The sequence below is a fragment of the Phoca vitulina genome, unplaced genomic scaffold, assembly GCF_004348235.1.
Source record: "Phoca vitulina isolate PV1807 unplaced genomic scaffold, GSC_HSeal_1.0 scaffold17, whole genome shotgun sequence".
Classification (NCBI taxonomy): Eukaryota; Metazoa; Chordata; class Mammalia; order Carnivora; family Phocidae; genus Phoca; species Phoca vitulina.
In genome coordinates, this window is record NW_022589720.1 from 18,969,114 (window position 1) to 18,980,217 (window position 11,104).

General features: G+C 35.5%; 1 pseudogene; it reads left to right on the forward strand.

Annotated features, from left to right (window-relative positions):
- The first annotated feature begins 10,495 nt into the window (after positions 1-10,495).
- LOC116639108 lies at positions 10,496-10,730 on the forward strand (annotated as a pseudogene).
- The last annotated feature ends 374 nt before the right edge of the window (positions 10,731-11,104 follow it).

The window sequence follows — 11,104 nt, forward strand, 5'->3', positions numbered from 1 at the left end:
AAGGAAGGAAGGAAGGAAGGAAGGAAGGAAGGAAGGAAGGAAGGAAGGAAGGAAAGGAAGGAGGGACTTTGGAAGGGAGGAAAGGAGAGAGGGAGGAGGGAAGGAAAAGAATGACAAATCTTAAAGTCACATTAGAAGAGCACAGAAAAAAATGTTTAAAACATAAACGATGTTTAAGATTATTTTAAATAGGGAGGCTGGCTCAATCAGTTAAGCATCTGCCTTCAGTTCAGGTCATGATCCCAGGATCCTGGGATCCAGCCCTGCATTGGGCTCCCTACTCAGCGGGGAGCCTGCTTCTCCTTCTGCCCCTCCCCCTTCTCCTGCTTTCTCTCTCTCTCTCTCTCTCTCTCAAATAAATAATTTTTAAAAAGATTATTTTAAATAGAAATTAAAGGAACACCAGAAAAGTTTTGTTATCAGTCTTTCATTTTTAGTGTCCTAAAATGTACCTCAGTACCGTTTTTTAATACACATTAACCTTTGTCCAGAGAACCAAATCAGCTCTCTTTATGGAAAATGCTGAAGTCAATTGGCAAATAATGTAAATATATAGAGAAATAAATGTCCAGCCAGTTCAATGACAAAACAAAACAAAACAAAACAAAACACACACACACACACACACAAACAAATAAATGTTGAAAAAGAATCTCTTCTATTATGGAAACAAAGCAGACAATACTAGCCACTGTTGTCATAATCTCATTTATTTGTCAATAATCCACACCTACTCTGCATATGCCATATCTTTTCTGGAACTGGACAAATTAGGCAGTTGAAGTAGAAAATAGAGGTCAATAACTCTTGTCTAATTACAAAATTAAAGTAGCAAATTCACTTACTATTCTCAGAAAAAACAAGTGATTCTCTATACTCTGAGTTAGAGAAGTTCCAGAGCCCCTGTTCTTAAATGTCCACTTGCCAGTAATCTCATTCAAATAGGGGCTTCTTCTTTCCCCAGGAGCTCAATAAATCAATTCTGATAACACGCTCAGGGCAGGTTTTTATTGTTTTTGCTTTTGTTACTTCTTATTATTTTATAATTTTCTTTGTAAGGGTGGCAGTTCTCCAGTGAGCCAATATAATGTATTGTCTCCCCTCATACCCACCCACACACACCCCTACACACCACACACACACACACACACACACACACACACACAGATAGATACACACATCCTAGACCTCATTATTTTGTCTAGCTACTATTTTCTTCGGCTTGCCTTTAAAACAGAAATGCCACAACCGAGAATTTGTTAGTCAATGATTTTATTTTCACTCTGGCCATTCTCTGTTGAACACTGAAATCAGCCCTTCACTGCCACCCAAGACTGAAACTTTCTTATAAAGATTATCGATGACTAGAATTCACCAAAAATAAATGCCAGTCGTCAATATTCATCTCTCTTGACCTCTCTGAGTTTGTTGAAGTTGTCCACATTTTCCTTACAATGCTTAGTTTTCCTAGATGCTGAACTAACCCTCTTGCCAGATCTCCTAATACTTTTCTGGGTGTTCTCTCTCAAATACCTTTGTTAGGTTCTCCTTATTTTCCCAAGTTCCTGATTTTGGAGTACCCCAGGAGTCAGTTCTTAATCTTATTTCTACCTATACTCATCTCTTCATTTGTCTTCTTCAGTCTTATGGTTTTAAAAATAATTGTATTATTTTTCAACAAATTATCATAAAACGGGTGGCTTAAAAAAAATATATCATCTTAGAGTTCTAAAGGGCAGGGTTCTGGAATCTGAAATCTGCTGGCATGGCTGCACTCCATCTCTCCAGCTCCTTGAAGTTGTCACCATTCCTTGACTTGTGGCTGCATGACTGCCACTTCCACCTCTGTCATAACATTCCCTCTTTCTTTGTATGTCAGTTCTCTGCATGTCTCTTACAAGGGCACCTGTCATTGGATTTTTGGACCACTTTGATAATCCGGGACAATCTCTTGTCTTAGATCCTTAATTAAGTCCATCTGTAAAGACCTTTCTTCCAAATAAGTTATTATACACAGGCTCCGAGATTTCACAGACTCCAGTGGATAACTTCTGGAGGATCATTTTTTGGCCTATCTCGATTATCTGTAGACTAGTAACTCCAACATGTAATTCTCCAACCCACACATTTTCCATGACATTTAGTTTCGTTTTCAAATATTTGGCTGACATCTTCATTTGCAAGATTCATAGGTGTCTCAAGAGGGGAAAAGAAAAAAAAAACAATAAAAAAAAAACAAACCTTACTACTAGTTTTATCAGTCAGGGTCCAACTAGAGGAGCAAATCAGAAGATACATATTAAGAGACATATTGCAAGAGATTGGCTTATATAATTTGAGGGGCTGACGAGGGCAATTTCCAAATTACAGGGCAAGTTGAAGGGGGAGGCTGGAATTCCAGAGCACAAGCTAAATCTGCTGTCCAGAGGCAAAATTTCTTTATCAGGGAAGACTTAGCTGTGTTTTTAAGGGCTTTCAACTAATTGAATCAAGCTCACCCGGATTATCTAGGATATTGTCACTTCCTTAAAGTCAACTGACAATGGACTTTAATCATGTCTTCGAAATACCTACATGGCAACCTCTAGATTAGTGTTTAATTGAATAACTGGTGACTGTTACCTAGCTCAATTGACTCATCAAAGAAAGCATCACATTACTCCTCAATATGTTCATTATTAAGTCTATCCAATTTTAGTGTTTTACAACTCTATCTTTCTGTTCCTAAGCTAAAAAAAACAGTAGTAGTATGTTTGACACATGTCTTTCTCTCATATTCTATATCTGTTATTGCAAATGCAAAATATATTCACAAATGTTCAGCTTCTCAGCATCTCTACCAATACCTCTCTAGTCCAGGAATCATAAATACTCTCTTGAATTATTTCAATGCCTTTTTAAGTGGTCTACAAGCTCCCACAGATTATACTACATTGGCAGCTCTTATGATACTTTCCACTGATTTTTATCTTTTGGCTCAAGAACTTCTAAGAGTGTGCCATTTCACTCCAAACAAGACCTCTCACCTGATTCACTCCCACTCTTCACCTTCTCAAACTAAATCTAAACCATACCCTGTTAACAAACATTTTTAGCCCTCCATAGTAATCTCTTAACACCTTAAAAATTTTTATATAAATAATCTTTTGACTTTTACGTATAGAATTGCTTGCTCTATACCTCCCTGATTTACAATATAATTATGATAAGATTTGGGTTATTGACATGTTTTATTCTAGTCACACCTCCAATGCTAGAAAAGTACTTGTTCAAAATAAATATTTGTCAAGTGAATAAAATAATCAATCATTGTGCAAAATTGTGTTATAGGCAGTACCCTCAATGACACTCTTATAACAAATTTAGCCTGGTCTACTTCGACAGTAACACAGTAGGGGAAAAGTGCTGTATTTTCCATGCAACACCATAAGCTTAAATTTTCACCAAAGTCCAATGGTTGAAATTTTCCTATTTTTGGAAAATTTAGTATTTTATCAGTGTTTAATATAAATAAATTATAAAATCTTCTTGTAATGCTTTATTGATATAATTTATAGGTATACAATATAAAATGTCACCTGCATGCTTCGATTAAAAATTTAAAGAAACCTTAGTTGATTTTTGATCTGTGTTCAAAAATAAACCACACCATGATAGATTAATTTAAATTTCTCATTGAATTTACAATTCATTTCAATATCCACAGTGACTTTAGGCATTTTTTACTTTTTATTACTTCTTTCTCCATTATGCTTAGCACCTTAGACATTTTTAAGCAAGAAATTAATGGTAGTCAATAAGTAATTTGTATAGCACTTAAATATATATTTGTAAGTAGAAAGTTGAAGATTTCAATAAATTTAAAAACAGGACCTAAGTTTCATTCATTGATTCATCAAATAGTCATCAACTGCCTACATAAAATTCTGTTTGTGAATAACCCTGTACACTCTCTGCATGAGTGGAGACCGGTAAGTTTACCATAAGTGCTATGATAAACATCAGATAATGAGTTGTGGTTAAAAATAAAGGAGATAGGCAACAAACTATAGTGGGGGTTGTCATCTTTTTTTTTTTTAAGATTTTATTTATTTATTTGACAGAGAGACGGACAGAGAGGGAACACAAGCAGGGAGAGTGGGAGAGGGAGAAGCAGGCTTCCTGCTGAGCAGGGAGCCCAATGAGGGGCTCGATCCCAGGACCCTGGGATCTTGGCCTGAGCTGAAGGCAGATGTTTAACAACTGAGCGACCCAGGCGCCCCAGGGGTTGTTATCTTATGTAAAATGATTAGGGAAGACCTCTCAGATATAGTGACATGTATGCAGGAACCTCAATGAAGTAAGTCACTGAACCATCACATATCTGGGGTCAGGAACAGCAAGGAGATCATTGTCACTGGAGGGAATGCTCCAGAACAACAGCAGGAAATGGAATAGGAGAGGTGGCAGGAGGAGATCCTGATCATGCAGGGCCTTGAAAATTATTTCAAGGACTTGAATTTTATTTTGACATATTTTTTTGAGAATTGAATGACATGATTTTTTTTTTTATATGTTGAAAAGATAAGTAGGTGGTTAAAGATATAAGTAACTAAGTGTAGGATAGCAAGGGTGGAAGCAAGGAGACTTGTTAGACTATTGGCTTACAACAGGTTGAAGTGGTGTAGGTTTCACTTTTATGGACAAGGAATCACTTATATGGGACAAACAATAGTATATCACTTCATATTATCATACTGGCAGCTCATAACACATTTGATATTTTATTTTCCATAACTTGCAGGTTTAAAATATCAATATGCTGAGTTTTGGAAAATTATATTTAGTATTATATTTAATCACAATAAAATATACTACAGCATTTATTAAACACCTGCATTGGTGAGGTTAATAAACCTTTTTTATGTCTGCATATATTAGTAGGTTAATAACTCAAAAGAATATTTATGATACACAAACAGGAACAATTTGAAATACTACATTGAATAGCAACAGAATAGCAGATTTATTATGACAAGACTGTTTGGTGTAGTGTGAAATCATATTGTTACTGGATTTGACATTATAAATTCTTTTTATTATACTTCAAATGAGTACATCCAAATGATTAGAGTGGCTACTGGAATAAATTGATAAAGAGTGAATTTCTCTACCATCACCAAATTTCCTCATTATGCTTAAGTACTTTAGAAGTCTCTAAGCAGTGTTATGCTCTTTAGTAATCATAACTTAATTGGCTCTATTAAATGTTTACTTTGGTTTCCAAAAATACTAATATTGAGTGAAAGAAATATAATACCCACTTTCTTCCAGTCTATGGCATATTCTTTGAAAATATATAAATATGTTTACAAGCTGCTTTAAAATATTTGAGTTAACAGGACATCATTAAAAATAACTACATAAGTGCATAAGTGCAGAAATGTTATCTTTATGGCCTGAGAGAATTAAGCTACCTCTTAACACTCTAATGTTTCTAATGGGGGAGTGACTCACAACCAAGAGAAAAATACTGTGACTGAAATAAAGTACCTTATAAATGAGATTCTAAATTATTGGAATCTAGACTCTTTTTTTTCTTACATATTATCCTTAAGGATAAATCCAGGACACTGAGAGTCTATTACTACTAGTAATGATAAGAATTATGGTATAAATTATTATAATGTTTATTAATAATGTATACACCAGATATGATGGTAATGCATCTATATGTATGCTTGTGTGCACACATACCAAAAAATGTTTAATTCTCACAGTAAGAATTGGAAGAGGCTCTATATTATTTTTATCTTAAGATGAGAAAAATGGTTCAGACCTGTGATTTGACCAAGATCATGACCTTAATAAATGGCAGCTCTGGAGCTGGGTCAACTTTATCCAACTCAAGAATGCTTTTTCTGAGCACTGTCTACAAATTACTGTATGAAAATTGGAAAGACATTTCTGAATATTTTCTTTCTTTTTCTAAGGTCAAGCACTTAATTGGTGACCTACCTGAGGGTATAAGCTATCTATTTTTTAAAAAGAAAAAAATCATTAAAATTTTATGAGCTACAGTGAAAGAACTTGTTTATAATGACTTATCTGTGAGGGATATTGGGCTAAAGATACCTAAGGGCAAACAGTGTTTTCTCAAAACTTGGAGATTTTCTGTTAAGATTTTCCTCTGAAGAAGCTGTTCTAGAATTGCTTAAGCAAGTTAGCTGAGTTAGTGAAATGGATTATCATGTGCACCAACAGGGAGACATAAATACTAGGTTTATTATTGTTGCCAATAAATAATTATATTTTTAAAAATTGTATCTCACTCTAACATATACTGAATCATTTACTTACATTTACTTCCAAAGTTCTTTTGAGCAGCCTGTAAGAAATGCTTGGTTTAGATATAGAGGTAGCATGTGAAAAGGATGTGTGAAATATTAAAATATGTTCACTGCTTTATGAAGATACTATAATCATAGCATTTTTCTTTTCCGTGCTTAGTTTGTTGCTTATCAAAGAAATATCTTCTCGGCCAGATAACAGGCAAAATGAAAGTTACCCTACTTTTGGATCACCAGGGAAAATATCAAATGTTCAAGGTCACAAAAATGATAACGTTCATTGGGACTTGGCACATATGACATATATGATTGGAACATTGAATATAAAATAATTTAAATAACAGGGAAAAATAATACCAGTCTATAGTATAATTACTAAACATTCAAATCAGCAAATTTATCTAAAATATATTTTTATTGTACTTGATAAATTATCAAAAATGTAGTCTTAAAATTTTCTCAGGAAAAAAATTGTCTTTATATTGGCTCTTTATGAATGTAAGTATGTTTTCTTGATATACTGACAGAAAAAAACCCTTGGGAATTTTTTTGAGAAATTCTGTTTTCATTGATTTTGGTTTTGTCAGAGGATCCCCACCAGACAATATTATTAGAATAACAATAGTAAAAATAATAGTAAATTATTTCAATGGGTTGAAAAGCATTAAAAATAAGAATTCATAACCTCATAATGATATGAAAAATAATTGATGGCTACTGGGAGCCATTTTATGCAAATAGCTAAGTATATATAAAGAGAAATAAGTATGTGTCGTGTCTTTCTTCTACTGACTGTATCTCAGGGGAAAACATTTGATGAGGGCTGGTTGCTTTATATTTAAAAGAAGAATCATGAATAATAAACTCAGGAAAATAGAAAGATAATATTTTACAACCCTTGATGGAAATTAGTTGAACCAAGCAATAGTTATCAACATCTGCCAAATCACTTGGTGATAGGTTGAGTTGAATTTTTTTTTTTTTAAGATTTTATTTATTTGACAGAGAGAGATACAGCGAGAGAGGGAACACAAGCAGGGGAGTGGGAGAGGGAGAAGCAGACTCCCCGCCGAGCAGGGAGCCCGATGCAATGCGGGGCTTGATCCTAGGACCCTGAGATCATGACCTGAGCTGAAGGCAGATGCTTAACGACTGAGCCACCCAGGCGCCCCTGAGTTGAACTTTTTAATGAGTGGATCAGACAAACATTAACAGAACTCGTTATTCTGGAGTATGTTTAAATTCCAAAGGTAACTTCCAGATAAAACTTTGGTTTTAAAATTTTAAGTATCAAGGCACTCTCTTCTCCAGAAATTACCAAAATAACAGAAAGATAAGAAATTTAATATCAATATTTAACAAACCTGGAAATATCTACAAGCAGTACAATATATTGTAAATGAATGAATGGATTAATGAATAAATGAATGAATCCCAAATGAAGTATATACAATAGCAATAGCAAAAGTAAAGCAATGGTGAATATATATTGTTATCTCAACACAAATATTCACTATAAGTGATCTGGTGCAGCCATTGCTGAATATCTAATCTGCCATAGTAAAGACCAGTCCTTAGCCCTGACTATAGCTGATTCCCCAAGGTTATTGACCAGGTTCCTGGAGGCAAATTGACAATATTATACCCTTAATATTGTAGAATGAGCAGCACTTTTTTCTTACTAGGATAGACTGTGAATATTTTTGTGTGTGTGTTTCCTCTCTGCAATGTTTCTGACAAGACTACAGACACCTTACCCACTATCATAGCATTGCATACAGCAACACTTTTAATCAAAGAACTCATTTGACAGTAAATGAAGTGTGGCAATGGGTCCTCACTCTTGGAATTCACAGGGATTGCCATGCTCCCCATCATCTTGAAGCAGTTAGCTTAATGGAATGGTGGAAGAGTCTTTTGAAGATTCAGTTACAGTGCCAGCCACGTGGCACCTTGCTGGGCTGGAGCAATATCTGCCACGATGAGATATATGCTCTAAATTAGCATCCAAAGTATGGTGTTATTTTTCTCATAGCCTGAATTCATGGGTCTGGGAATCAAGGGATGGAAATGAAAATGGCTTCTCTCCTTCATATCCTGGAGATTCAGTAGCAAAATATTTGCTTCCTGTCCCCATGACTTTAGAACTCTGCTGGACTAGAGCTCTTAGTTCCAAAAAGAGGAATACTTCTACCTGAGGACACAATCATGATGCCAATAAGCTAAAAATTAAAACTGCCACCTGGTCACATTGGATTCTTCATGTGATTGAATCAATGAGAAAAAAAAAAAAATAACAAAAAAATTATTCTGATTTTGGGTGATTGATCCTGAGTATCAAGGGGAATTAGGCTGCTACTCCACAATGGACATGAGGAGAAGGAGCGTTTCATTTATACCTGCAGAGACAAACATGGTTACCCTCCCAGGGATTTATTTGGATGTCAAGACAGTTGACACAACACACCCACCCATAAATACGAATAAAGTATATTTAGTACTCACAACAAACTGGAGACTCTCACTGAGCTGAAGGGCTCATAAAGGGGTCAGATAAAAAAAAGAGAAAGGGGTGTTCAGCATTCCCACAAACAATCTGGAGGTTTCAACTAGTTGAAATTCCCACAGATAATGCAAAATCAAAGGACATGTGATGGGCTTTTGAATTCCTTGGTTTCCCAATGTAGAGCATGCAGGGGATTAAAGCTATTAATGGTGAAACATCAAAAATGGAGTCAGCCTCTTAATTATAATGGCATCCCCAGAGGACCTCTTAGTACTCTCTTAGTCTGTGATTAAAGTCATTGAAAAAAGGTACGACAACCCAACAACCAAGGCAAGACTAATAATAATGGCCCAGAATCTTGGGGTGCCTGGGTGGTGCATCTAGCCCACATCTGGATTCTGGGTTAGTGGGGAGTATGCTTAAAGATTATTTTCCTCTGGGGCATCTGGGTGGCTCAGTTGGTTAAGCGACTGCCTTAGGCTCAGGTCATGATCCTAGAGTCCCAGGATCGAGTCCCTCATTGAGCTCCCTGATCAGCAGGGAGTCTGCTTCTCCCTCTGACCCTCCTCCTTCTCATTCTCTCTGTCTCTCATTCCCTCTCTCTCAAATAAATAAATAAAAAACAGAACCACTGTGCTCGTTTTTATAATTCTCCACTCCCTCTTACCTGGCAGGATTCTGAGAACATAGTAAATCACTACCTTCTATGCAGAAAGGCCCAGGATGGCCCACAGGTCACCAGGGAAGGTTACTGATGCCCATTGTCTCTCATAATTTCTATGGAGTTGGAACAAAAATAGAAATACACAGAATTGTTTTAACTTAAAAATTTCTCTTTAATTATTTTATAGATTTAAGGATAAATGCTGGAACACATTAGGAGTGTATAAAAGATATCATGCAGACACAATAGTTTATGCTGCAATATATAAACAATGGACAAACAATTGCCTGAAAGGATGTTTTTATATATATTGAAAAATGTCATGACTGTTGGACATTAAAGCAAATTACTTAATTTTTAGGCCAAGCAATCTGGTGTTATTAGGACAATAATTTTCCTTTTAAAGACATGTATTTAACTTCTGATTATATTTACATATTCACTTCCTATTTTATGTATACTGGAAATTTCTAAAAAATCCATTATTTAGGCACCCTGATGCTCTAATAGTTACCTTTTCTTTCTTTTTCTTTAAGGGTTTTATTTATTTATTTATGCAAGAGTGGGGGGCGGGGTGGCAAAGAGACGGGGAGACAGAATCTCAAGCAGACTCTGTGCTGAGCACAGAGCCTGAGGTGGGGCTCAATCTCCCAACCCTGAGATCATGACCCGAGCCAAAATCAAGAGTCAGACACTTAAGGACTAAGCCGCCCAGGCATCCCAGTTATTTTTTTAAATCACAAGAGTTTTAAACTATGAGATCTATAATTGATCACAAAATGACTACCCCATTAACCCACTTACTCATATACTCTCAAGTGTAACAAAGGCAAACCTCCAAGTAAACAGAATATACATTTTTAAAACAAAATAATATAACTGACAAGATGTCAAATCTGTTTTATATAAGCAATCAAGTCTTTGCCTTGGCCTGACCTGAACCTGTGGTCTGCCATGTCCACTCTTCATGTCTTCCTTGCTCTGCCTGCCCACAGGATGGTGCACACGCAGATCTATTATCCGGACAAGTACTTCCACAAGTACTACAAGTACCGGCATGTAACCCAGAGAACTTTCCAAACAAGTACCAACAACCCATCTGATGTCTGAAGAGGATTGGAGGAGACTTGGTGTCCAACAGAGTCTAGGCTGTGTTCGTTACATGACTCATGAGCCAGAACTATATATTCTTCTCTTTAGACCACCTTTTCCAAAAGATCAACAAAAATGAAGTATAAAATCTGGGGATCATCAATTAAATATTTTTTCAGAAAAACAATGTATTTGTGCATATAAGGTAGTATTCAGTGAATACTTGAAAAATATACAAATAATTCATCCATACCTGTGCAAAAGCTTTATTTTTCACAACAACAGAGCACAGCTGAACGCGACTGCAAGTAGGTTACTATAAGATGCTTAAGATAAAATTTTAGTAGTCAGTTTTTCTCTTAATGTAAGTGCCTGTTTGGCTTTGCCTGTTACTTTTGTTAAATAAAGTTTGTATGTTGTGTTTATAAAAAGAAATCTGTTTTGTATAACTAGAATTGTGTAAGATGCCTTCAAATAGTTGTTTTGCTAAAAGTCATGTTTTAGCAGACTGTC